The sequence below is a fragment of the Manis javanica genome, chromosome 10 (genome assembly GCF_040802235.1).
Source record: "Manis javanica isolate MJ-LG chromosome 10, MJ_LKY, whole genome shotgun sequence".
NCBI lineage: Eukaryota > Metazoa > Chordata > Mammalia > Pholidota > Manidae > Manis > Manis javanica.
Genome location: NC_133165.1, coordinates 109,319,133 through 109,344,756, shown reverse-complemented (window position 1 = coordinate 109,344,756; position 25,624 = coordinate 109,319,133). Strand labels below are relative to the sequence as shown.

Here is a 25,624-nt window from a genome sequence, read left to right as displayed (position 1 = left end):
CATCCTGGGAGGAGACAGGCCACAGAGAGGGATTGGCAGAGGAGAACATGTACCCCAGCTGAGGGGGCTTGGGGACCCTTGAGCTAAGCAGAGCCTTGGGGAAGGAGGACTTCCTCCTTCTGCCAGACACTGGGGTGTTGACTTGGGGACAGTGGGTCAGAGCAGAGAAACTCCCTGCGCTGTAGGACGGGGTGACACAGTCACATGGTCAGTCACATGGGCTCAGGCCTGGTGTCAACTCCCGATTATTCTACCCTAACAAGTGGCTTCATCTCTGTAGACTAGGAGTAAAAATAACGCCCACTTGCTAGGACTGATACTGCAAAGTGTTAGCACGTCTCCTGACATGCTGTGAGGGCTCAGTAGACACTAACTTTGCTAGCTGGGTTTCCTGGTGGTGGGGGCAGGTAGGCAGGGCTCCAGGGTGCTCATTTCAGCCACCACCTCTCAGGCTGTTGGGGACGGGCTGCAGCCTATGGAGTCCTGAGGCCTGGGGTGCTCCCCAGGAAATATAGGAGTGTCTACCTCTGTGGACCACCTGTGCTCACCCCCAGAACCCGCCGAACCAGATGTGGAAAGAGCTGCGGAGTTCTGGGGTAGGCAGTGTGGGTTCCGTCTCAGCTCATCCCTCCCCTTGCTGGCTGCATGGCTCTGGGCAGATTATTCTCTGAACCTCAGTTTGTTCATCTGTAAAGTGGGATGAAGGCCTTTATGAGGATTAAGTGGGACGGTGCAGGAAGGTAGCCTCCATCCACTCCTTCCCCAGGCATGTGTGGGTGCCCGCTCTCTCCTGTCACTGCCCTGGTCTTCCCCTCCCTGGGTTGGTGCCGGGGTTGATGGTTGGGGAGGGGCTTTGGGAATGGGGTTCTTGGCTTGGCTGAGATGGGAACTGACCTGGACACTCTGTCTTGGATTCTGGATTCAAGGGGAGCTCCAGGAAGGGCTATAGGGCAGCTACAGACATTGAGGGGACTGGGGAGAGGTGGGAGCCTGACTTTGCAAGGGAATCAGGACCCAGAGCGCTGGAGGTTTAGAGCCGGCAGGGCCTCTACCTAGTCCCCCGCACTCAGGCAGGCTGACAGCAGTGAGTGGGCTGGGCTGAGGGTCCCACGTTCACTCCCCAGGGTACCTGGGCCGGCCTGAAGTGGCTCCTTCTGAGTAGGGTCACCCCTGGGGTCTACAGTGAGCCTTCTTAGCTTGGTCTTGTCTTCCCCTGCCCACCCATCTTTCTGGCCTGCCTCACCTCTTTGCGGCAGCTTCCCTGTCCCTCTCTTGGGCCACATGGGGGCGGTGGATGCACTAAAGCTGGGTGCGCACATGTGTGCCCTGGGTGATTTGTGTGTTGGAAGGTGAGTGTATACACCCCCCTCCTACCTGGGGACAGACCCATGCTCTGTGTGTGTAGGGTAGGGAGGGACAGGCTGCAGCCCCCTCCCCATCACTGGCGAGGCCCTTCCTCACGTTCACGAGGCCTGCAAACACTTGTACGTCATATGTTTCACCCACGTGGGATTCGCCCTGCTGCCTCTACACCTTCATGCGGCTGCTGACTCCACACTCAGGGCATCTCCCCTAGGGGCGCAGCAGAGGCCCTGTCCTGGTCCCCAACGGCAGGGGTCCCCTTGCACGGCCATTTCCTGTTTCCTTGGTGTGGGTGGCTGGGTTGGTCACAGATTTTCCGCTTTCACCAAGAGTGAATGACTTCAAATACTCACACCTGTGGCTCAGGAGGCTGCCCTGTGACATGGGTGGGCTCATTTGTGGAGCTTCTTTCTGAGGTCGAGTGTGGATGTCTGGGTTCCCCTTGCAGCTGTTGGCTGAGGGCTTCAGGCAGGACCCCCATCTGGGTGGAATTCCTGCCTACGGGGCTCCCTGGGACCTGGGGAGGGGTGGGTGTGGCTGTTGCTGGGCAGAATGCCAGCAACCCGAATGATGGCTGCAGCAGATGTTGGGAGGCCATGCCACCCCTTGTCATTCCCTGCTTCCGTTTCCCAGGACCACTGGGCACTTGGCCCTCAGTGCCAAGGGGAGTTGCTTCAGCACCTGGCTGCCCAGGGACCCTGAGTGGCCAGAGGATGCCTGAGCCTCCTGGAGTTGGGGGCCGGCCGGGTAGGTGAGTGCCAGCCACCGGGGGAGGGAGGTGCGGTGGCCATGCTTGCAGCTGCCTCCCTGTCATGCTCAGTCTCTGCAGAGCCTCTCTTTACCCGCTGGAACCTGAGCCAGGGTCAGTCCTGGGACTTCTTCATTCTCTTGGTGGAACTGGAGATCCTTGGTACCGAAGGGGGAGAGCCTGGCAGGGAGTCCTGGGCCCAGCGTTTGGGTTCAGCTCTGCCCCTTAACCCTCTGTGGGACCCAGTTCTCAGCCTGCCGGGAGAATCGAAGGAAATAATTTATTTCTTTAACAACACCTGAGTAATACTTAACATGTGCTGGGCACCTGGTCTAAGAACTACAGAAATTACATCCTCACCACCACCCAACAAAATATCATTACCCTCACTTTATAGATGGGAAACCGAGGTACAGAGAGGTTAGTGATGCTGCCCACAGACGCGCAGCGACTCGGTGGTGAGACTGGGATTTGAACGTGGGCCATCTGGCTCCCTGGGCCACCCTCCTGACCACCTCGCTGTGTTGAGCCCTTGGTGATCTGTGGAGAGCAGTGCCGGGGCAGGGCCTGGCCAGCCTGATGCCCTAGTCTGAGCCTTGAGGGTGGTCCAGGAAAGTGGCCCTGGTGCATGGCAGGTGTGACAGCTTGGGGTCAGGCTGGATTTGAGTCCCTAGCTTATCACTCACTGAGCAAGTCGCTTGAGCTGGCTGAGCCTCAGTGTCCCCACTTGTAAAACAGAGTAACAGTACTTACCTGGCTTATGGGTGAGAATGTGGTGAGAATGCAGGGTGAGGCTTGGGGAGCGGTGGGCATACAGTCGGCATACAGCACACAGTGGACAGCTGTGATGGCTCCGTGACAGGGTGCGAGGGGGGCAGTTTAGGGGTACTCTGCCAGCAGACGTGAGTGTGTACCTGGAAGCCTGTGATTACGTGTGGAAGGACCTGAGGGGCTGCACTGCCAACCCCTCGCATCACCGGGTGCACACCTGTCCATCTGGTGCATCCATCGTGCACCTGGGCCCAGGGCTGGGACACAGTCAGCTGTGTGCGTGTATGTGTGTGTGTGTGAGGGCCACCCCACAGCCCCTGGTGTCACACACACACACGCACATCCTCATGACAGACGAGAAACTGAGAATCCTCATTGTCAGGGATGGGATAAACTTTGGAGCTCCCTCATTGTTACAGATGGGGAAACTGAGGCCCAGGGAGGGGAAGAGATTTGCACTGGGGTCCACAGTGACTTTGGATTATCTGAAGTTTCACTGCTGGTTGGGACCTTCTCTAAAAAATGCAGCGACAGACCCTGCCTGTAGTGGTCCCGTCACAGTCACACTGGCCCACATCCCACAGGGTTGATGCCTTACATGACATTTTTCTCCATCCCACTCTCTGTTGACTAGTTTTGAGGTTTACTCCCTGACTTGTCCACCCCCATGGAACCCATGAGAACAGGGACCTTGTCTGTCCACGCGTAGCTGAGCCTGCATGTCCAGCACAGGGCCTGGTGCGTGTAGTAGGTGCTCAGTGAGTTTGTGCAATAAGTGCCCTTAGCCATCAGCCCCTCCAGCTCTCACGGTAAAGTCTGAATTTCAGAGGGGAGGGGCTTGCCGAGAGTGGAGCAGGAACTGACCCAGGCCTCCTGGCTCCCAGTCCTGATCCCTCTCATGCAACACAAACACACACACACACACACACACACACAAATGTACACATTCTGCCATGATCCAAAAGCTTCACTCTGATCATTGTCCAATTTTCTAGCTTAAAAGTATCTATCTGTCCATCTCTCTGCCAAGGCCGTGGGCTAGACATCTACTGGGGTGCCTGTTCTGGGGCTTGCCCCTAGCCTGTGGCTGCCCCAGGAATGGGCTGGAGTCCTGGAAGGGGGCTTTGGGAGGATGAGCCCTTCCCGGGGACCCCACCCCCACTCCCAGATGCATTTCCTGCTGTGTGCCCACTGGGCTCTGTCCCCTGCTTCTGGCCACATACACTAAGATCCATCCTGAAGCCCCACCTGCCTGAGCCTCCTGTCCTCCCCTCATCTCTGGGTTCATCTCAGGCTTTGGGGGAAGGGGTATCATTCCATGGGACCAGCCTCCCCCTCCACCTCCCCCAGGAAGTCTGCCCTAATGCCTGGGAGGATGGTAATTAGTATGAGGCAGGCTGATTAGCTCAGAAATTAAGTCTTTGTTTCCCTCAGTCCCCACTTTCCCTAATTGAGCATATGTAGAGTGGGGGAGGGGCTGCTGGGTTGGTCACAGGGCTGGGTGGGGGCACGCGTGGCTCTGTTTGCTGAAGGGGTGGCCGGGATCGGGGTGGGCAAGGACAGGGGGCTCTGTCTGGGGGCCCTGTTGGAATGCTTGGATTGGGGGTGCCCATGGGGCAGCTCCCCAGGCTGCAGCCCTCTGGAGGTATGCTTGGGTGGCTCTGGGAGGGCACTACACCAGGGCCCCCACTCTGTCTGCATTCACAGCATGCTGTCATTTATCGAGAACCTCCTGTGTGCAGTCCCTGGCCCTGGCCACTGTGTATGGCCTTCCTCAGTCCTCAGATGATGGTGCAGGTATAGGACCCCTTGTTATTTAGGGGGTGATAGAATCTGGACCTGAGGATCACCTTTTGCATAAGTCCACCCACCATCTCAGAGAGACCTAGGTGTCATCTTCCCTAGGCTACAAGCATTCGCTTGATGAGGACACATCAGCAAGCCACAAGCCCACCTTTACCCTGATCACTCCCCTCAAAGAGCCTACTGGAAACTGTGGCCATAAAAAGCCTCTTGACCTGTTAGAGGCCCCTTTCTTTTGTTCTGCTGGCCAGCACAGAGGGGTCCCCCTCAGGTTCAGCAACAAATCTGCCTGGACTGTGGAGTTCGCATCCCCTCTTTTTTCTTTCAGTGGAGAACGTAAGGTTCAGAGAGGTGAGGAGGTGAGTTGTCCAAGGTCACACAGCTCAGGGTAGCCAGGGCAGGGTTCAGACCCAGACAGCCTCGTGCGGCCCTGTCCTGGGCTGAGGGGGCCGTTGGGCTGGGGGAAAGGGGATCAGATGGTGGCTAGTTCACATCCTGGACACAAGGGACGTGGGTGAGGCCCTTGTCCTTCTCTTCTGGGGATCGGAACCTCCACCCTGGGTGACTGGGAGGAGCAGGAACAACTGTGGTAATGACAATGCGAAGATTTAGTGCTTGCTGTGTGCTGGGCAGGTGACAAATTCTTCCCATGTTTTTATATTTCATGCTCACAACAATCCAATGAGCCATGTTAGATACCCTCATTACCCCCATTTTACATTCTAGAAGCTGAGGTTTAGGCGGGTAAGAGGCCTCTTTGGTCCCATAGCTAGTAAGTAGGGGACCCAGGGTTCAGCCTGGGGCTGCCTGCCTCCAGGCCCTTCCTCCTTGATCACCACTCTGTCTGGCCTGTAATACACGTGCAGTGCCTGGCACACGGTGGTTCCTCAACAGCTGTTAGTGTCCTGCTTCCTCTGAAAGAGCTGGTTCCTGGAGATCCCTTATTGCTGGGGCTTGGCCTGGGGGACCCAGGGAACTGGTCCTCCTCTTAACAACCTATGGGGTAGGTATTGCTTTTATTCCCATTTTACAGATGGGGAAATTGAGACTCAGAGAGGAAATGACTTGACCAGGACCTCACAGCTGGTGCAGTATAAGGGCCGGGATTTAAACCTGGTGGTCTGGCTCCAAGTGCTGCCATCTGGCAGGCTTCTGAGCACAGGCACCCACTCCCAGCCAGCCACGCCTGTCCCTGAGGGGTGACCCTCCCTGCCTGGTCTTTGGCCCCTGCTCTTGGGATGGTGCCTCCACTTACCTGGCTTCTCTTAACAGCATGTGCATCCTATGCCCAAGTGTCCATCCTCCTCTACTGTGCCCCGCCTCTGGCTGTTGGGCTTCAGGTATGGGCAGCTGACAACTGGACATGTCTTTTGGGGTGTCCCTTGGGCCCTTAAAACAGCGTTGGGTTCTTCCTCTCTCCTCCTGCATCCTGGCCCATTGGTTCCCTCTCTGAGGCTGTTTCAACGTTGGCACTTCCATCATTCAGCCACCCATGTGGACCCTAGGAGTCTGCCCTGAACTCCAGCTTTGGCCTCCTGCCCACATCCTGTAGGTCACTGAGTCCAGCTCTCACACCCTCCCAGGCTCTCTACCCCGCTGTGCTCACCCGCATAGAGTTACCCCCACAGGACCATTGCAGCGACTTCCTCAAAGGCCACTGTTTCTTCTCTTGCCGTCTCCAGTCCATTCTGCGCCCTCCCGTCGGCACAAGCTCCCTGCACATCATGGCTCCCCGCTGCCCTTGGGCTAATTCCCGGAGTCCTGACCCTGCTTCTGAGCCCTGCTGGGACTTGGCCCAGCCTTGGCGCTCCTGCCCTGGGGCTCCCTCTCCCTCGCACATGCCACGATCCTGTCTTCCTGGCCCTGTTCCAGTTCCTCAGAAGTGCCATCCTCTGGGTACTGTGTAGGTGGTGCCATCACCAGGATCACTGCCAGCGCAGCCTTTCCTGACCTCAGGCTAGATGAGGCCTCTCGGGTGCTGCTGCCCTGGGGACATCCCTCTAATTCTCCCAAGAGCCCTTTGGGGGAAGTGGTGTTGCCCATTTTGCAGATGGGGAAGCTGAGACTCAGAAAGGTAAGCTGGCATCTGAACCCAAGTCTCCCGCATTGTGGAGCCTGTGTTCTGGGTGGATGCATGTGTGTGTCACGCGCGTGTGGGCATACTGCAGGCACTGCTGTCTGCTGTGTGTGCCAGGCGGTGTTTGGGCTGGGATAAGCCCGCCCCTGGCGAGAGGAGGTCCCGCGATGGTCTCTGGGGACCAAGCAGCCTCTTCCAGTGGAGGGTGGGGATGCTCCGTGTGAACGTGAGCCGGGTGTCAGCCCCTCGCTGGCCCTGGGGACTAGAGCCTCCCAGCTTCTCCCGCTTCTCAAGCCTTCGCTTCAAAACAAACACCCGCGAGCCCAAACCGCCCATCCAGCCAAGGCACAGATGGAGCCCGAGTAGGAATTAATTAGTCCTGTTGCCAGGGCAACAACCGGGACCGGGATCCAGTCTTCTCTTTAGGCCCGCCCCCACCTGCCAGGCCCCGCCCCTAGAGGCCCTGGCCCCACCCTCTCTTCCAGCTGGAGCTGAGGGCGCCCTTGAGGACTCTTTAAAAATCGGGGAGGGTGTGGGCGTGGATGTTTATGAGCTGGGTTCAAGTCATCGGTCAGCCACTCTGCTTGGTGGGAGCTTAGGCAAGGCCCGGAAACGCTGGGAGCCTCGCTTTTGTTCAGAAAGAACGCTGGCTGGCTGGCTGGACGGACCTGCTTGGGTCGGGGGTTTGGAAGGGGTGTTTGAGGCTGGTGAGAGTTAGAATCAAAGTGGCCTGAACTTAATGTACCGCTGAGAACCGCAGTGGGCGCGCGGGGCCGCGGTGGTGGGAGCTGTCGGAGGCGGCCGGGCTGTACAGGTGGTGGCAGTTGCGGGGCCGCCTCTCCCTCCTGCAGGCTCTGGACTCTCTCCTCCTCCATCCGGACCCTGTTCCTCTTATCCTCTGAGTCTACGCTTCTCCAAGGCCTCATCGGGACACCAGGATCAGGGTTGTGTTGCCCATCCTTGTCCATTGGCCTGTCCACCAACCCACCTGGCTTGGTTGCTTCCCTGGTGGCCTTGGACAAATCAGCTTCTTAGTGCTTTGCCCTTCTTGTCTTGAAAATGGGCCCAACAGCACCCACCTGGCAGATTTGTGGTGAGCCCTGGAAAGTTCTCAGTCTGTCTAGTCTTCGGTAACCACTTGGCTGCTCATTGTGCCACTTATGGGTGCAGGCTAGGGGGTGTCCAGTGAGCCCAAGGATGCTGAGCACCATCTCTCCTGCCGCCTGGCTAATGGGCCATTTGTCCTCAGTGTGCAACGGAGACATTTTTCAAGCTGGCACAGAGGGGCAGGGGCTCAGGAGATAAAATGGTCCAGTAGTGGTGGCTGGCCCTTCCACAGCCCATCCCTCAGGGACCATGGGCAAGTTGATGCCCATCTGTGAGCCTCAGTTTCCGCATCTGTCCACTGGGCTTAATGATGAACTCAATTAGATCACCAGTTGGAAAAGCTTTTGGGAGACAAACCAGGGGTGACAAACAGATGCCCAGGGGCCGGGTCACATAAAGGTTTGCATCTGGTCCTCAGTAAGGCAATTAAGTGTGGTGGGGCCTGTGGTAGATGTCGTGCTTGGCTTGATGGCATCGCAGTCACTGATGGCATCGCACTCAGATTTGTATCAACACTGAGTGGCCCACAACTGAGCCATGGGCTGTGTCTGGAGCTGCCAGCTCGCCCCAGAAGGCAAACTCTACACATGGATTAACTGGGGGCGGGGCAGGGGGGGGCGCGGGTGTGGTGTATTGAACTCTCCTTTACATAATAGCAAGGGCTAACATTTATTGAGGGCTTTCTCTGTGCCAGGAGGGAACTAAGCACTTTACTGGATTATCTTGTTTTATCCTCACACCAGCCTGGAGGAAGGCGGATGCAATTGCAATTCCTACTTTGTAGACAAGGCAATTAAACCAGAGAGGTTCAGTCAGCGCTGAGGTCACACAGCTGTGGGGGGGAGCAGGGCTCCTCTGGGCTTTGGGATTCCTTCGCTGGGGGTTTTCTACTCAGCCTCATTGGGAGGGAGGGTTGGGCAGGCCCACTTGGCAGGGAAACACCTAAATCTGCAGCTTTTCCTTTTCCTCACAGAGGAGGCTGGGGGAGGGAGGAGAAACGAAATCAAACAAATGAAGGGTGTTGTGGAGCTGAGGAAGAATAACTTATTTTTTATGAGCTTGTTAACATTGTGAAGTTAAGTAAGCAGAAATTTATGCCCTTCATTTGCATGCATTAAAGGGAAGGCTGCCTGGGCCAGGCACAGTTACCAGGAAACCTCACTGTGTCTCCCGGGGCAGCAGCCCATGGGCTCCCATTCAGCCCCTCCCACCACCCGAAGGTTGGTTTTGGCTCAGCTTCAGCTGTGGCCATATTTCCTGAGGGCTCACTGTGTGCTTGGCTAGCACCCTGCGGCGGTGGCCATCCTGGCTGTGTCTGGGAGCACCTAGCCTGGGTGCCACCAGGGCGACATGGCTCTTGGTTCAGGGACTGAGTGCCCTAGAAACGGAAAGTTGTAGGAATGTTCCCAGCCTCCACAGGGGCCTCAGAAGGTACAGAAAGCCCAAAGACCACCCCCAGCTTTGCTGCCCAATAGCTGTGGGACCTGAGGCACATTGCTTAGCTCTTTGGGCCCCACTTTCCTCATCTATGAGATGGGACAGTAGTAATACCTAACTCATAGGGCTGTGACCTCTTCAGGACGCTGCTCATCTGAGAAGACACAGGCTTGGGGGTTGGCCTTCCCCTTTGCTAGCTGACCCGGCTCTTTGGGGGCCCTTTGTTTCCAGTGGACCTGAAAGCCAGATGCTCTTTTGTCTAGGAAGCTGTCCAGGCCCCCCTGCTGGCCTGGGCCACCTTGTCCTGCAGCACCACGGCCCCCCCCATGGTCCCCCTGCGGTCACTGGTCTCCTTCATGACTCCCGCTGAGCTGCGAGCCTCCTCAGGGTAGTGCCACGTCTGCCACGTCTGCCCTGATCACTGCGGATGCCCCGCGCCTGCCCCAGAGCTTGAGAGACGCTATTAAAGGAATGCGTGGATGAAATACTTGAGCTTGGCCTCAGTTTTCACTCCTTTGGAATTAAATGTCTCTTCCAGGTGTGTAATGGTCTATGGTTTTAAAAGCACTTTCAGGCTGATGCATCCGTTTGATTTCCGTTTGATTTCCACCTCTTATCACGCCCCCCCCCAAAGAAGGCAAGGCAGGTACTGAGAGGTGCGGTTAGAGGTGGGGCAACAGGTGCGAGCACAGGTGGAAGGATTTGAACCAAGCACTCACTTATTTGTTCGAAGAGTCTTGAACTCCTCCTCTGGGCTCAGTGCTGGGGATCTTGGGAGGACTGAGGAGGTGGCCTGCCCTTTAGAGGCTTAGAGGCTGCACTCAACAGGCAGGCACAGTAGGGTCAGGAAGCAGAGGAGGCTGTGGGGAGTCACGGCACCTCTGCTGGCCTCTGTATCCCCCATCTGTCTAATGGGTGTCAGCTGAGAGGCTTACAGCTGCTTCCATTTCCGATGGGCTGAGATTTTGGGTAGTGCCAGGGGCTTTGTCACAAGGTACCTGCTGAGAGGCCCTGAGACCTCTGGACTGCCCATGTCCCGATCCTGTCCCTGCAGCCCTGGCCTGTCCAGGAGGCATAGGGGCCCTGTAAGCATGGGTATCTGAGCCTCTTGTCTGCGGGGACAGCCATGTCTGCTGTTGTCCCCAGGCCTGTGTCAGTGGCATGTGCAGTCTGTACCCTGTGGGATTCCGCCTCTTGACAGACAGTGAAGTCACACTGGACCTAGGAGTAGGGGTCGGGATGGGGAGGAGAGGCCTGAGGGCTGGAGTGCATAGATATGTGAGGGGTCAGCTTCTGTGAATGGGGTTCCATTTGGGGGGATTCCCCAGGGGAAGGGTGAGGCTGCAGAGCAGGGGGAGCAACAACCCCATCTTCCTGTCTGATCTCCCTGCCACCCTCCCTGTTTCCCAGGGACCTGCTGGGTACAAAGAGGGCTTGACCTTAGGAGGCAAGGAGGGGCCGGCTTTGGGCTGTTTTTGCCCTTCTCTGTGTCTCCTCTCCTCGGGCTGTGGGGATGGTGCTAGTTCACACCCTTCTCCCAGGAGGCTAGTGAGCATTCAGTCAGCTGCATGAAGCAGGTAAGCATCTAGTCAGGTGTCTGCAAATCCTTCAGGCTTTCAGTCCCTGCAGAGCACGAGGAGCAAGGTGGCCTTGGGGGACCAGAGCACGGCTAGTGAGGAGAGAGGTGAGGAAGTGAAGTCAGGGAGGCTGTGGAATTCTTCCCGACCTGATGGGAGTCAGCAGACAGGTGAGGGTGGCGGCAGGTGGAAGGCGACAGCCACTGCAGTAGTTCAGGTGTTTGACAGGGTGGGGGAAAGGGGGCAGATGCATGCTGGTCATCATTGGCTAATGATCTTGTTCCTTCTGCCTCCAGGAGGTCAGGGAGAGCTTGGGGGGAAGAGTGCATTTATTCAGACAGTTCTCAAACATCTCAAACATCTGCTTGGGTATGGCCCAATCATTGTGCAAGGTGCTGGGGTTTAGGGGTGAATGAGAACAGTCCACAGGCAAGGGGAAGGCAGACTAGGTGACTGATGGCCAGGTGGGCTGGAGGGCTTCCTGTAGGAGGTGGCTTTGAGTCCTGCATGAGGTGTAGCATTTGAGAGGTGGAGGTGGGAATGGAGGGTGTACTAGGTCGTGGATATTTCTAGGGGAATGAAAAAACTCTGAGAGTCGAGAGGAGCCCGAGAAGCTCCATGCTAGGGCTTGGGAGGGGGGAAGGAGGGCAGGAGCTCCCTGCAGGCCAGTAGAAGGTGTCTGGCCTCTTTGCCTTCCAGCAGGGAGCATGCTGGGCATGCTGGGCATGGATGCTGCACCCCAGGATGGAGTACGGAGTGGGAAGAGCAGAGTAAGGAGGGGTTCTCAGAGCTGCTGCTCTGGGGTCCTGCCAGAGGCTTTGGGAGGCTGGTGGTTGTAGACGGAGGGGGCAGCATGCATGTGCATGTGTGCATGCCTGGCATGTGCACGTATGTGTGTGTGCAGCAGGATACGGCTCGTTCTGACCATGTCCGTGTTACAGGATGGCATTGGAGGGCAGATCTGCAGAGACAGTGCCAGGCTGGAACATGAGGGGTCTTGGTGGCTGGGGTAAGGACTAGGTAGGACCCAGACACTTCTGAGCCCGGCAGTGCTTGTGTGGGAGCCTGCTTGCAGGTGGTGGTGGGGGTTTCCTCTGGCATCTGCAGCAGATGGGCAGGTAGTCTGCGTGGAGACCGGTTAGGAGACTGGTGCACCTGTTGGGGGAGCTTTAATGGGTGGCATTAAAGGCGAAGGAGAGGAGGGAGGGTGGCAGAGTACAGAGAGGGCCCAGTGGAAGAGGTGGTGTTCGATCAGAGCTGCAGAGGGTGAGAGAGCTTGGCTTGTGGAGGTGGAGGGGAGGATAGGACACAGCTGGTGACTGGCACGGGGTGGGGGTGGGGGTGCAGGGAAGCCAGGCTATTGAGGATGCCTTTGAAGGATTGAAGGGAAGGTTTGCATGGGAAGCAGTGCTGTCAGTGAGCACCTGCTCGGTGGGAGGCATTCTGCCCAGTGTTGTGCGTCCCGTGCCTCACTTACAGCCACATGGCTTTCGATAGGTCCTTTGACCCCAGCACCTTCATCTTGTTGTCTATAAAATGGTGATACTGTTAGAACCTGCCTCTTGAGGGGTCATTGCTAGGATTAGGTGAGCTAATCCACCTATAGTCTGGGAGGTGCCCTGCAGTTGATAATGGGCTGTGGTCACTGCAATCTCATTTAACACAGCACACCTGCAGGGCAGCCTCCCCTCCCCAGCGACAGATGAGGAATGGCTCAGAGAAGCTCTTCAGCCTGCCCTAGGCTACACAGCTGGAGGGGGTGCAGAACAACGGTCTGAATCCAAGTTATGCAGGACCCCAGACTTGGTGCCTGGTGCCTGCGGCCTCCCAGAACACCTGTAAAATGCCCTGCCCAGGATGCTGGGAGAATGTTAGTTCCCCTCCTGCTTTGAAAGTTCCTGGGCCCAGTGCAAGGAGGAGTGGTCAGGAGTTCGCTTCGGATGCCTAGCTCAGTCTCACCCACCGTGAGAGCCCAGGTCAGCTGCCTGTCCTCGGAGCCTCAGTCTCCTCCTCTGAGAACAGGGGCCCCGTGTGCCCCGACAAGAGCCGCTGGGGCTGCACCGGTCAGCTTTGTCAGGGCCCCTGTAGGGCTCCACCCATACCCTCCTTTCCCATTTCTCTGCACCCAGAGGACCACACTGTCCTGAGCGGGCCGGAGCCTCGGCGCTGATGGAGGTCCTAATGGTCGCAATATTAGTAAGCGGCTGGGCGGCCCTCTTGTCACAGGTATAATAACAATCACACTCTGTGGGTGGGGGGTGGGGGGGCAGAGGCCAGCTGGGAATTGCATGCCTGCCTCCCCTCCACAGTCCCTGTGCTTTTTCAGTCCCCATGCCCCAGGTGCCTCCTCTGCGTCAGGCTTCCTGCCGGCACTGGCACACAGAGGAGCACCTGGTACTGTCTTGGCCTTGGCCTTCTGGAGGGGAAATGGTGACTGTCTGAGGGACCACTTGGAGCTGGTGAGCAGGGGGATGCTGTGGAATGGTGAAGCCAGTCCTAGGCCTCAGGGAAGGCTTCCTGGAGGAGGTGATGTCTGAACTGAAGCTGGTAGGTGTCGGTGGCAAGTGGCAGGAGAGGGAGGGGCCTGTGCCAATGCAGGGTGGACAGCCTGGTGTGGGCAAGTAAAGTGAGGAGGCTGGAGGTGGGGAAGGCATGAGCCCATAGTATGGAAGCTGCTGTGCCAGTGAAGAGCTTGGCCTCTGTCCCTGGGGTTGCAAGGAGCCCTGGAAAGATTTTGAATAGCAGAGGGAGTACAGAGCTGCCCTCTGGAAGACTCCTTCTGGCTGCCGTATGGAGGGGCTGGAGGTGGAGTCCATGACAGGCAACCTGGCAAGTGACGGTGGCCTGTCCTGGTGAGATGGGGAGCGAAGGACAAGGTAGGCAACAATCTGAGGACAGAAGTGGCAGATCATCTTTTGGTGGGGTGAGGTGAGGTGAGGAAGAAGCTGGGATCTGAGGCCTGAGCAAACAGGTGGGTGATGGCGACCTTGACCAAGAGAAGACGTGGACAGGAATGGGCACGATGAGGAGGTGACCTGGGCCGGCTGAGCCTGGGGCATCTGGGGGCACCTGTGGAGGAGGTGAAGATCTGAAATCTGGGTGAGCAGGGGCATGCCTGAGGCCACCGGGAAAACAGGGCAGATGTAGGTAGGTGGAGGACAACCCGGAGGAGCACCAGCTAAGTGGGCTGGGACGGGAGGGGGTGCCCTGGAAGCAGATGGGATGTGGCTGTGAGGCCCTGGGCAAGGCCCTTGCCCTCTCTGGTCCCAGTTCCCTCAGGTGTAGATGTTAACATGGCAGAGACCTAGACATGCTAAGGGAGCTGCCAACTGTGGCTTTGTCTAAAGGACCCGAGAGAGTCTGGAAGTGAAAGGGACCAGAGGCACTGGCAGGGGTCACAGAAATGAGCACGCTCATGGGGTTTGCTCGGCCAGAATTTACTGAACACCCTCTGCATGCTGGCCCCTGTGGTAGGGGCTGGGACTTGGTGGGGACTCGGCCGTGGTCCCCACCCTCAGTGTTCCCCCGGAGTCTGCCATGAGGAAGCACCCAGGAGGCCAACCCCAATCTGTGAAAATTCAGATTTTTTTCAGTAGGAGAAATTAGAGGCTGGTTGCTTTTAGTTTACAAAGTAATTCACAGGAGGGCTTCCTTAAATAACAAAAATCTCCAGTCCATGTGGCTGGGTTTCCATTTGCCAGAGTTCCCTGATGGCCTGTCAGCTCCTTGCTTAGGCTAGGCAAACAGTAGGTGCTCATTAGATGTGGAACGTCGGGCTGGCAGGGTGTGGGCCTCTCCGGGGATCCCCAGCCCCCTTGGGTGCCAAGCCCTCCCAGGTAATAATCAGCTTCCGTGCCTGGAGATCAGCCACAGTAGTCCTCTCTTCTGGCCTCCTGTGGCTTTGTGGTGCTCTGGTGACGCAGGCAGGGGCATGTACCCTGCTTGTCCTTGAACCCTGAATGAGCTCCCTGCCCCTTTCCACCCTTGGTGATCCCCTGAAGGCTGGAGATCCCCAGTTTGCCAGCCCAGGGCCTGGTGCATGCTGGGCCATAGGCATGTGGGTAATGTGCCACCACTTACGGGACACCCAGGTTGTCTGGTCTACTCACTTACAGATGAGGAAGCTGGAGCCCGAAAGGGAAGAGCCTGGCTCAAGGCCTTGCTGCCACAGAGCTGGGGATGGAGACAGAGCCCGCAAAGGGCACACCTCTCACCCAGAGTGCCCTTGGGTGAAAGGAGCAGCTGGGGCCTGGGAAGGAAGTTGAGCGGAGCTGGAGGGGCAGAACAGCTCCTGGGCTACAGCTGGAGGTGTTGCAGGCCCTCCCAGTTAGCCACGTACCCTTGGACAAGTGGCTTCACTGCTCTGGGCCTCAGTTTCCTCATCTCTCAAATGGGCATAATAATAGTGCCCACCTCACAGGGCTGTGGGGAGGGTTGGATGAGTTAACATAAAATATTTGTTAGGGTCTGGCACGTAGTTGGCCCTTGGTGCTCAGGCTCTAGTACCAGGTAAGTGACCGCTGGTCACTTACCAGCGGTGACCTGGGAGGCCCCTGTGTCTTTCTGAGCCTCAGGTCTGATGACCTTTACCCTATTATCCTGTTAAGTGAGGGGCTGTGTCTGCACTCAAAGAGTGGTGAGGTCTTGATTACAGTCTACCAGGTACCTGTTGGCGTTGACCATGGCCCAATGGGTTGGCTGTCTTGACTTGACAGAGGTGTCCATTCAGGCCACGGGATTGCTGTGCTGACTGCAGGGGGCTGGAGCTGCAGCAGAGAGAACACTGTGCTTGCCAGGCAGCCTTGATGGTGCAGAGGGACGGATGCCTATTGTGGCATCAGGCAAGAATGGAGAGGGTCCCCATGGGAGAGGGGAGAGCTGCCTTGGGGGGCAAGGAGGAGGGAGGGCCTGAAGTGGGTGACCGAGCCAGGCCTTGTGGAGCCCTGACTTTCAGGAGGACTTCTGGCTTCAGCCTGGGAGCCGTAGACGTTTCTGGAAGGGATTTAAGACAGGGGCCCTCAGTGAGTTCACAGTAGATGGCTTTATGAGAGGCTGTCAGTCAGCTGGGCAGAGGGGAGGGCTGGAACCCAGGCGATGCCTGGAGATGCTGGGAGGCAGTTGTTGCCATCCAGACAAGAGCCACTGGTGGCTGGGACACACACATGTCACAGTGGATTGGAGGTGAGGGACAAGGGAGAGGGTAGAGTCAGGTGGATTTGGATGATGGGACTGAGGTACAGAGAGGTTTGGCTAGAGACTCCAAGTCACTCAGCAGTGGGTTGGGCAGTGAAGCTCCAGGCCTAGCTTTTAGGAGGCAGTGAATAGGCCTTCTCCTTTTGGAGGCCTGTGGAGTGGAGGTGGGAGGTGCGTCAGGGCAAGCAGGGGTGATGCCGGTGGTGGCATCTTCACGCTTCATTGGCAGGCTCTGCTCAGTGCCAGGCCTGATGGGGATTGGTCTGGCCGCTGCCAGGGAATGGGGGATCTAGTCTGTGTTGCCTGCAGCTCTGCTAGGCAGGGATCAGCATACAGAGGAACCAGCCAGAAGGATGGAGCCCAGGCAAGCTGGTGGCTGAGTGTCCCACCTCTGGGTGGCATTGTGATGGTGAAGAACTCAGGAGCCAAGTCAAAGAGACCCAGGTTCCAGCCAGTGCCAGCATTTCCTGGGGAGATGGCCTTGACCTCACTGGCTTGGGATTTCCCATCTGTAAGGTGAAGGTCATTCTAAGGATAGGACAGGGCCTGGGGCATGGCATGTGGTCAGGAAATGCTGGGTACTATTATTATTATTGTCATTGTCATTATTGTCCTGTGCAGCTGGAGTCCCTCCTTGATGGCCATGGGGGTCAGCTGGCCTCTCTGATTTGGGACATGTCATGATCTGCCCAGTCAGACCATGTCCTTGAGATGATGGGCCCGTGCCGGGACCCAAGGCCAAGGCCCAAGCCCAGGCCAAAGCTCATGTGTGATTGGAAGCCACTGGCAGGGAGGGTCAGGAAAACTATAGATGATGGGCCCCTGTTAGTGGAGAACAGAGGGTGATGTGAGTCCAAGAAGATACCTAAGTGCAGGGAAGGATAACAGAGTCCGCAGAAGGGTGGGATGGGGCCAACTTCGATGAGCCTGGATGGTGCTAGGAGACTATCCTTTGCCTGGTTTTACCAGGTAAACATGCAGGAGTCCCAGAGAGGGTGAGGGCCTAGCTCAAGGTCACAGAGCAGCTGGCGCTGGGAGTAGACCTGCCAGCCTGGGGCCCTGGGTGCTGCCCACTCTGTGAAGGAGGGATGTGATTGTTGTCAGGGGAGTTAAATAATGAATGAAGTTGAAGTATCTTTAATGCAGGCAGCAGGCCTGAAGTAACAAGGGGCCCTGTATTAATTCAGAAGTTAATGAATATGCAGGTGTGTCTGAATGATTAATGGGGCTCCCAAGGCCTTGGAGAGGGGTGTGTGAGCTGCTGCTGATGGAAATATGAATATTGCATACATCTGGGAAGTCAGATAAACTGGGGAGCAGGTGGGCATTAATGAACCAGAGGACTCTAGTGGCCACACGGGTCTGGATAATATACAGACACTCAGGTGAATATACAGTGTCCTGTAAGAGCTCTCATTGCTTGCTATGTGATCTTGAGCAAGTCACAGCTTCTCTGAGCCTCAGTTCCTCATCTGTAGAGTAGGTATAAAATAATACCTGGTTCCTAGGATCCTAAGGATGAAATGCGTGGCTAGCCATTAGCACAGGAAGGGCACAGTGTGAGCGCCTGATAAACAACACCCTCATAGCCTTTTTAGAAAGGAGGGCAGAGAAGTGACTGAGGAAGGTCAAGGAAAGTATAGCAGTAACACTTGAATTTCCTTGAATATGGACAGCACTTTACAGTTTGTAAGGGGGGAGGTCTCTCATTGCTCCTTGTAGCAGTTACATGGGGCAGGGAAGATGGGCTTGGGGAAACTGAGGCTCAGAGAGGGCTGGTTAGTGCCCGAGTCACTCACCCAGCAGGGGTAGAGTCGGGCTTTGGCCCAGGTCTGCACCCCTTGCCCATGAATCCCAGAGGGGACAAGCAAGCAGGAGGGTCCCACTGATGCACTAACCAGGAAGGGCCTTAGGAGGATTTACAGGACATGTGTCACCTCTCAAAGCCTCAGTCTCTTCATCTGTTGTGTGAGAGTCTGTCTGCCACTTGGGGTTGTTTCAAGGCTTTGATGAGAAAATGGGACACTGCCTCCTTCACCTGTGCCTGGCCTTTGGGGAGTCCCAGACTCTGCAAGTGTCATCCCACTGATGCTCAGAATGGCTGTGCGGGGAGTTTGCGTGCACCAGCCCATCTTGGATGAGGAGCTGTGGGTCCTCCGGCGCAGCCCTCAGCTTCTCTCAGCCTCAGTATCTTCATCCTTTGAGTGGGCATGGTTCTTGCATTAAGTGCGTGGGCCTGGCACACAGTTGGTAGTGAGTGCAGTGAGCAACCTTCTCCCCTGCACCAGCCCCTGGGCCTGTGTCACAACCCTGTGCATGTGTTTTATGGTCTCATGGCACCTTATTCAACCTTGCAGCCCCTGAACATTTATGGAGTGCCTCCTGGTGCTGTGCTGGGCCCTGGCTTGGCAGGGTGAGACTGCCCTCCCTGTCCCTGTCCTTGATGAGGTCCTGGTCCAGGCAGAAGGCAGGTGTGAATGCAGAGCCATGAGATGTGGGCTGGGTTGGGGCCTGGGAACCAGAGAACAGCCCTCCGTGGACTCGGACAGGGTCGGGGCGGAGGGAGGAGACTGCTGATCTTGCTCTCTTCCCCCCAGACCTCCCACCTCAGGCTGTGTCTTTTGGCTGTGAGTCCTCAGCTCCCTGGAGGAGGTACTCAAAGAACGGCTGTCAGAGTGAGTGAGAGAATGAGTGAGTGAATGAACAGCTGGCGCCTAGACCCCTTTCCCTGCAGAGCCCAGGTCCCTAAGCCCCTCCCAGCTGTCCCAGGTGGACCCAGGGGAGCCTGTCTTGCGTCCTCTCTTCTTCTGCAGGTGTCTGGCTTCGGCCCTAAGGACCATGCCCCCACTGCTGGCCTGGCTGGGTCAAAGCACTTGTTGGGTAAAGAACCTCAGCCGTTATGGTCATGGGGTAACCTGCTCCTGACAGACAAGGAAACTGAGGCCCAAGGGAGAGGGCTGTGGAGCAGGGCAGGGGTTAGAGCCTCCACTGGGCTTCTCTCTGCTCGGCCCTGCAGTGCCCAGCCTGGCTATGTATTTATAGTCTCTGCTGATCTATATTAACACTGGGGCCTGCAGAAGAGGGCTCTGCAGTCTCTGGATCTGAGGATGGCTTTGAACCCCCTGGGGGCTGTGGAATCAGAGCTCACACCCACAGGAGGGGAGAATGTGGCTGGGCCCTCCACCTGGAGAGTCTTTGCCAGCCTGGGCCTGGGCTCGGGCTACCGTTTGATGGGTCTGAGTTCTTTGCAGGAAGACTGTGTACAAAGCATGGGGTCAAGCACATGGCCTCTTTGGTTTCAGGCAAGCTGCCCCCCTCTCTGTGCCTCAGTCTCCTCATCTGTGGTGCTGGGCATAATTCCCACCAGACTCTGTGTCAGGCGCTGAGCACTCGATGCTTGTGAGCTGGCACTTGCTGTTCACGCTCCTCACGTGCCTTCTAGTCCAGATCACAAGCAGTCCTGAGAGCCCAACGGGGCTGCAGTGTCATCTCCAATGGACAGATGAGGCCACCAGGGCCCTAGTGGCGGCGTGACTTGCCAGGGACAGTTGGGGCAGAATTCGGACTTGCCTATGTCTGAATGTTCCAGCTTCCCAGACCCCATCTCCTTCCCAGGGCCCGCGGGGTCCTTGGGACAGGCCGGACTCCTCACCCACCAGCTTGGTTCGCAACCCTGTCACCTTGGGATCAGCTCCACTAACTCTATGCTTCTCTTACAGAGCAGAGACGACTGGCCGCCCTGAGCGCAATTCAATTCAACAGACATTTACTGAGTGCCTACTATGCGCCAGGCCTTAGGCTAGGCACTGGGGTCGGGGAGCAGAGAGGAAGACTGGGTCCCGTCCTCAGGCAGCTCTGGGCTAGGGGGTGTGGGGAAGACAGGTAAGGGTGGAAATGCTCAGCCTCAGGAGAGAAGCTGCCCTCAGGGCTGGAAGTAGCAGATACCTGGGTTCAAGAGCATCCCTGGAGAGCTGCTGTCCCTTGTCTGTGCCTCAGTTTAACCATCTGTAAAATGGAGGGGGGAGGTAAGGTGGGGTAAGACAATATAGGATCCTTCCAGGATTCCATGGGGAAAGATGAGGCAGAGCAGGAGGTTGTCACTCTCCCTGTGGAGGAAATTACTGAAGGCTTCCTGGAGGAGGAGGCATGAGGTCTGGGATGCAGGGGGTGGGGAAGGGTGGGAATGGCACCCCAGGCTCAGGCATGACATGAACGGAGGCTCAGGGGACATGCAGATGGGCATCTGGCAACTCCATAGGTTGTGAAGGGACGTCGTGGGGTCTGAGCTTAGGGAGGGAGGGGCCCAAGGGTCACACATCGGGGTGTGGGCTCAGAATTGCGGGCTGCTGGGAATGGGGAGTCAGGGACAGATGGTCCTGCTTTGTCCTGTCCCTTTTCCTCCCCTCTCTTCCTTGGGCACGCTTCAGGGTCACGGTCCAGCAGAACCTTGTGGCCGTGCTCGGGCCTCTCCGTGCTAGGCACTCGAGGCTTCAGTTACCCTTGCAGCCTTGGGAAGTGGGCATGAATGGGCCTGACTCACCAGTGAGGACACTGAGGCTGAAAGCAGGAAGCTTCTTGCCCAAGGTCATGATATGACCCCCAAGCCTTCCATGCTTCTCCCATGAGCTCTCACCCAGGGGGGTGTCTCTGTCCTGCATGACACCTCCCATTCTAGGAAGCCCCCAAGCTCTGAGGGTGCCAGCCAAGGGCAACCCAGTTAGGTTTGGAGGTGAGGGTGGGAAAACCTGTAGGTGTTGTTAGCAGGATGGGCTTTCTCCCAACACCTGATTTTCTGCCCCTGCAGCCACCCTCTGAGATGGGCTGTGAGGTAGGGCCCCTTCCCACTTTACAGATGAGCAGACTGAGGCCCTGGGAGTCATGTGGCAAGTCCAAGGTCAAACCCAAGGAAATGACAGTCTGGGCAGGAGCCCCATCTCCTTACTGTCCAGCTGAGGCTGGAGGAGGGAGGCTCAAGTCTCCCGAGATCTGTACAGAAGTTAAGCCCCCCAACCCTCCCTAGGTGGTGGGAAAGACCAGCTCTGGAATCACATACCTGGGATCAAATTCCAGTTTTGTCTTGCACACATGGTGTGATCTTGAGAAAGTCATTAAGTACGGAGCTTTGGTTTGCTTATCTACAAACGGAGGGCAGGCCTCTCATTCAGTCATTAACACACGTGTATTAAGCACCTACTGGGTGCCTAGTGCTGGGCTCTAATGGAGAATCCTGGCCCTTGGAGAACTCAGTCCACAACTAAAGGCAGCAGTTATGATTCTGGTTATGATGGAAGAAGCCCAGGGGACTGTGGGAATCCACAGGAGGGACCCCAACCAGACTGTTTTAATTGGTGTGGGGAGGAGAACCAGCTCAGCAGGACCCCACGGGCTGGGCTTCAAAAGGCTGTTGGAATTTTCTCAGATCAGTAGGGAGCCAATGAAGGCTTTTGAGGAGGGGAGTGCTGTGCTCAGTTTACATTTTAGGAGGCGCGTCCTCTGCAGGGTGGAGGATGGATTGAAGAGGACGGTGAGCTTGGAGGCAGAGTGACCAGTGAGGATGCTGACAGGAATTCGTTTTGGGTGAGGAAGGAGTCTGGGGCAGAGCAGGGGCCCTGGGAGGGTGCAATGCTCCCCCATGTGGGGAGCTGAGCAGCTGTGGGTGCCTCTTGCTGGTTCAGGGAACAGGGCGATAGCAGGGGAGAGGAATGGGGGTAGCAGGAGAGGAGTCCAGCTGTTGGGGAGTGGAGCTGCAGGCGCCAGGGAGGGGTCCAGGTGGCCGCTGGGATACTGCAGTTCAGGCGTGGTCAGCACCAAGCTGATGACAGAAGCCTTGGGAGAGGCTGAGAGGCTGGGTTGGGGGCAGGGAGCAGGTCGGGGAGACAGAGGGCTGGGATAGGGACCTCAGGTAGGGTCACTGCAGAGGAGCCCAGGGGGAGCAGCCTGGGAGTTAGAAGGAAAAACCAGGTGCAGGGGCTTGGGTCTGTCGGGAGATCACAGCAGTCAAATGTGTCCAGCAACTTGCTCAGTGCCAGGCACACAGGAAGGGTCCCCAAGGGTCAGTTACCTCATCTTCCCCTGGAAAGAAGACCTAGTCTGTCCCCTACCCAACCTGAGGAGTAGGAATAGGCCACCGAGGAGAAAGGTGTTTGGGAGGGAGGGAAAGGGGAAAAGCATTTGCATGTGTAACAAGGCTGAAGTGAGGGAGAGAGAAAGAAGGAGCAGGAGATGAAGAGAAATTACCATACACCAGGATCTTGTTATTCAACCTAGTTTTCAAAGGACCGCAGCTGTCGCACTGAGATAATCCGTTAATTATAACAGCCATTGTGCTTTGGCAATGGGAGAGAAACCGAGGCCGGGGAATAGGCTGGAGGTGGGTGTGGGAGCAGGTCTTTGGGGGGCTGGACCTATGAGAGGGGGCGCTGCCCTTGAGACTAAAAGGACCCTGTCAGGGGCCTGGCCTCCGTCTTTCGCTGCCACTGTTGCATCAGCGGGTGAGGAGGACCCAGCGCATGCCAGGCCCTGGGCCTTGCCCTGCGTGCCAGGCTACAGTAATGGTACCAGTGGCAGCTAACTTTATTGAGCACTTACTACATGCCAGACCCCACTCTGAAGCTATTCACTCCACCTCTCAGTAGTGTCCTAGTCGCATTTTACAGAAGAGGAGACTGAGACTCAGAGGAAAGGAGTAGCTCGCTAGGGCCATGCTGTTAGCTCGGTGGCAGAGCTGGGATTCGGGCTGAATGCGTGCCTGTCTCTGTGGATGCACCACACTGACTTGGCGGCCACGTGCCCCAGGCTGTGGTTTCTGCACAGCCAGCAGTCACGGGGTGGCCCTCCCCCGGTGGTTTCCAGGGTTCCTCTAGTGTGGACAGAGCTTCCTTGTTCTCTGATGCCACAGCTGCAGGCCCCTGAGGGCTCTCCCATGCACTTCAGAGAAGCTAGTCTCAGGGCCAGGAGAGGGACCAGCGAGACTGCCTGGTTCAGCACTGTGATGGGTGGTGGCTTGGGGAGGGCTTCTCAGCCTGGGGCCTGGGGCCTGGGAGAGGCGGCGGGGATGGCAGGCAGGAGTCCCAGGTGGGCAGAGTGAGAGCGGGAGCAAGGGCCATTCCAGAAACCCCAGAGCACATGGCTGCAGGCCCTCCTCTGGGTGATCTCAAAGCTGTCCCTGAGGTCTCGCTCCTGCAGCTGAGATCTTGAGCCTCCTGGTGTCCACAGCAGCCTTGGCTGGGACCTTAATCCAGGCCTGCTGGCAGTGTTTTATGGGGTGGGGATTGTGTTTGGGAGCAAGTAACTCTCACACTCAACCCAACAACCCAGGCAGCCTCGGTGGAGGGCCAGATCTGGGTGACATGGGTGCTCCCCTAGTTTGGGGTCCACCCCCCAGTGGGCCTGTTCAGAGACAAGGGTGTTGTGGGTGGGTCAGTGCAGCTCAAAGTCCTGTAGAATTGGTGACTCAAAGAGACCAAAACTCAGTAGACTTTTTGGCCCAAGGAGTTATGTATAGAACTCTTGAACTCCAGGCTCATAATCACAGACCCCATAGCATGTCAGTCCCATGCTATTGGAGTGTCCTAGACACTATTGGAGTGTCCTAGAGCTCAAAGCCCGGAGCTGCAGAGCCAAGGAGGACAGGGGTCAGGAAGAGGCAGGGACTGTGGGACCCTCAGGCCCCAGACCAGGAGGCTGAGGTTCTCGTTGTCCCCACTGGGTGGTTCCCTCGGTTGCTGGTCTAACAAACTCCAGTGCTCAGGGGTCAGGGGGCAACCTTAGCCAGAAAGGCAGAGAGGAGGGTGGGCACACTTGGCTTATGCCACCTTCTGTGTTCCTGCAGGAATGGGGACCCTGGGCAGGCAGGCCTCTAGGTTTTTCAGAAGATTCCAGAAATGGGAATTTTTACAATCAACTCTCCCAGGTTTTCAATATTGGCAACTAATTAAAACTTTTTAACAACACTGCCCAGATGAAACAGCATCCCTTGACCCATGGGCCTGGTGCCAAGGTGGGTCAAAGCCACTGTGCAGCAGTTGTGAGACCTCAGTTTCCTCCTCTGTAAAGTGGGAATAATAATAGTACCAACTCATAGGTTGTGCTCAGGATTAAATGAGTTAATGGGAGGTGCTTAGGCCCTACCCAGGCGGGCGGCGGGGGTGTTTTCCTCTTGCCCCAGGCCGCCTTTCCCTCCCCTGCCAGGCTGCCTCTGAGTGGGCTGCACTCGCTGCCACCCGGAGCCTCCAACTCCCTGGGTGGGGCCTGGATGTGCCCCCCGCCTTGGGACAGCCCTGAGGATGTTGGAAGGCAGGGCATGTTCACCCCTTGGGTCCCTGGAGGAGGAGCAGGTGGAGGAGGCAGAGCCAGGAGGGTGGGCCTAGCTGGTGCCTGGTACATAGTAGGTGCTCCATAAATGTTTATTGAATGAAGGAATGGAGGCCACGCAGGCAGAGGCGGCCGCATGTGCGGGCCCTGGTGAGAGACTGGTGAGTAGTGCCCGGGGCTGCAGCCGAGTGGGGCCTGGGCTTTGTCGCAGCCCAAGCCAGGGGGCTGGCAGGGGCCGGCTGGGGGGGGGGCAGGGGGCAGGTGGGAGGCAGGGGCCAGCTGGTGGGGCAGGGGTCAGGTGCGGATCCAGGGGCCAGCTGGGGAGCCAGGGGCCAGCTGGGGGGGGCCTGGGGCCAGCTGACAGGTCAGGGGTTAGGTGGGGAGGTAGGGGCCAGCTGGGGGTTGGGTCAGGTGTGGGACCAGTGGCCAGCTGGGGAGGCAGGGGCCAAGTGAAGGAGGCCAGGGGTCAGGTTTGGGCTCAGTGGTTGGGGAGACAGGGGTTAGCTAGGGGAGGCAGGGGGCAGCTGTGGGGGTCAAGGGTCAGGTGGGGAGGCAGGGGCCAGCTGGTGGAGACAGTCTAGTGAAAAACCTGGAAGATGCTGGGAAAGCCAGAGATGACCCCCGGGTGGGGTTAGGAGATGGACTTTTAATACAGGTCATCCTTGGCTGTGGGCTGGAGGATCACATGCTCCTCCAAGTGTCTCGTGGTGGGTGGGGTGGGTGCTGAGCTGCTTGAGGCTGGGGAGTGGGTGCCAGAGAGCGGGCTGTGTGAGCTGGGCCATCTGAAGAGCTGCACACAGAACCAGGGTGAGGCCTCTCCTGTCAGGTGCTCGGTTTCCCAAGGCAAGGCCTTCTGGTAAAAACCCTTCCATCCTGCTACCTCCTTCCACTGAGACCTGGACATGGTGCGGGTGTTGACAGATTCAACACCCCTGGGAGCTGGGAAGGCCCAGCGACCGCTTGAGTTCATAGGGGATGACACAGTGGGCCATTTACAGAGGGCTTTGGGGTAGCCCCAGGAAACCAGAGACACACGCACACAGCTGTTCTCCCCCTGACAGATGAGGAAACTGAGGCCCAGAGTGGTAAAGTGATGATGACCTGCCCTGGGTCACACAGTGAGCCAGCCATCAGCGTGGCAGAACAGCGTAGGACCCTGCAAACTAGCCCAAGCACCTTCTCTGGCCAAGGTTACTGGGTGTAGAGACCAGCGCTCAATATACTGAGGCCTTGCAA

General features: G+C 57.3%; 1 protein-coding gene across 3 annotated transcripts in view; it reads left to right on the top strand.

Annotated features, from left to right (window-relative positions):
* Positions 1-25,624, top strand: part of ELFN2 (extracellular leucine rich repeat and fibronectin type III domain containing 2) — a 53,765-nt gene that overhangs the window by 14,860 nt on the left and 13,281 nt on the right. Inside the window, exon 1 of one of the 3 annotated variants that reach the window (XM_017653050.3) lies at positions 20,285-24,549. The exons of the other annotated variants lie outside the window; for them this stretch is intronic. The gene's annotated coding sequence lies outside the window, so the exon portion shown is untranslated. Of the gene's footprint in view, positions 1-20,284; positions 24,550-25,624 lie in introns of those variants that run through there. 3 annotated transcript variants of the gene reach the window in all.